Here is a 2,440-nt window from a genome sequence, read left to right as displayed (position 1 = left end):
CCTTTCTGATAGAGGCATAATACTCCATAGTGTATATGGACCACATCTTCCTTATCCATTCGTCTGTTGAAGGGCATCTTGGTTCTTTCCACAGTTTGGCAACCATGGCCATTGCTGCTATAAACGTTGGGGTACAGATGGCCCTTCTTTTCACTACATCTGTATCTTTGGGGGTAAATACCCAGTAGTGCAATTGCAGGGTCATAGGGAAGCTCTATTTTTAATTTCTTGAGGAATCTCCACACTGTTCTCCAAAGTGGCTGCACATGCATCTTTTGAATGTAGTACATATACATGTACTCAACTGACATTTACTTATTGAATGGCATTTAATCTCTGCATTGATCTCAATATTACTACACACTACAATGATTTTCTTACCCATATATATTTATCAGCCTGAGATATTTCTATGGTAGATTCATAAAAATTAAGAGCATTATGTCAGTTTTTAATTGAGTCTTCAAATTATCCTCCAAAACATTTTTACCAATCTATGCTTTCACTAATACCCGACAGTGCCATTTCCCAGATCTTTGTCAACACTGATATTATGAACATTTAAAATTTCTGGTAAATTTTATGAACAAAATATGCATGTCTCATTATTTAACTTTGTGTTTCTCTGAGTTTTGCAGTAAGTTTAAACATATTTTCACACCCTGTGTATTTCGTTTTTTCTTCTCTGAATTACTGGTTTACTTATGCTGCCCATTTTTCTATTTGGCTCTTTACCCTTATAAAAATAATAATTTATAGAAAAAAATGCAATAAAGTCCTATTCTCTCTACTCCATTCTTCCTTTAGCAAGTCATTGTCTTTTAACACACTTTGTGTTTGGCCACAGAAGTATCTTATATTTAAATTTGCTTATTATTAGACATGCACTTAAATGTGTTGCTATTTTTTGATGACCACTGTGTCTGGGCACACTAAAAAACACTTCTCCACTTCGAAGTTAAAAAAAACCAGCTTTGTGGATTTAAACAAAAATACTTTTAAAGCAGTGTATTTTTATTTATTTTTTTAACTTGATATAGTTAACATAAGCACTTTTTAAAAAATTTTATTTTTTCAGTGTTCTAAGATTCATTGTTTATGCATCACACCCAGTGCTCCATGCAATACGTGCCCTCCTTAATACCCACCACCAGAGTATTTTTTTTTTAATTTATTTTTTATTTATTTTCAGCATAACAGTATTCATTGTTTTTGCACCACACCCAGTGCTCCATGCAATCTGTGCCCTCTCTAATACCCACCACCTGGTTCCCCCAACCTCCACCCCCCCCCCGCCACTTCAAACCCCTCAGATTGTTTTTCAGAGTCCATAGTCTCTCATGGTTCACCTCCCCTTCCAATTTCCCCTAACTCCCTTTTTTTTTTTAAAAATTTTTTATTTTTTATAAACATATATTTTTATCCCCAGGGGTACAGGTCTGTGAATCACCAGGTTTACACACTTCACAGCACTCACCAAAGCATATACCCTCCCCAATGTCCATAATACCACCAGAGTATTTTTAAATGTACTATTTTTGATATTTTTATGTAACTGGGCCAATTTCAATAACTTACGTTTTGCTAGAAAATCATCCATTTTATTTACTTCAAATTTATTTGCATATGTATAGAAATAAAATTCTCTTACAGTTTTGTTTAATCTCACTTGTATCTACAGTTAGGCTTTTTTCCCCTGACACTATATATTTTTGCTTTTTAAAATTTTCTGTGTCAGGCTTACTAGCTTTTTAAAATTTTCTGTGTCAGGCTTACTAGGTGCTTATTGATTCTTCTGTTGATTTTTTTTTATTTTACCAAAATATATTTACTTTTATCATTCTTACTTTTTACTTTAGTTTTATAATATATTAATTTTTTATCTTTATTAACACTTCTACTTTTCTATCTTGGTTCATTTTGTTTCATTTCCCGGTTTCAGAAGTTGAATTTTAGTTTATTTATCTGTAATAACTTTATTAAGACATACAAAATTATAAATTTTGTTTGAGTTCAGTTACAGTTGCATCCCATAACTTTATAAACCAAATTGTCATTTCTGTTAATTTTCCATTTAACATTTTGATTTCCCTTTTAAAATATCTATTTGAAGCAGCCGTGAACATTTTAATTCAGTTAGGAAATTAGATACATCTAGGCATATCTACTAAACTAGAAAGAGCTATATGACTACATTCTCTTTTCCCTGTACATGTGGAGAATTTCAGTAGGGTTGGAAGGGAGAAGTAGTCCTTCCAGAGTGGAAGGGAGGAGAAAAGAATGAATGTTCTCCTGAACACTTGACCTAAAGCCCAGTGAAAGGAATAGGATATTTGCCTTCAGTCTTCTTGAAGAAATATCAGCCTGCAGAAGCTTAAGGCACTGTTTTCACCAGGGGCTCTCTCCCCGACACAGTAGCAAAGGCAAGTCAGCTTATGAA

This window comes from Mustela erminea, chromosome 9 (assembly GCF_009829155.1).
Source record: "Mustela erminea isolate mMusErm1 chromosome 9, mMusErm1.Pri, whole genome shotgun sequence".
Taxonomy (NCBI): Eukaryota; Metazoa; Chordata; class Mammalia; order Carnivora; family Mustelidae; genus Mustela; species Mustela erminea.
The sequence above is the reverse complement of the archived record's forward strand: the minus strand, read 5'-3'. Positions refer to the sequence as shown.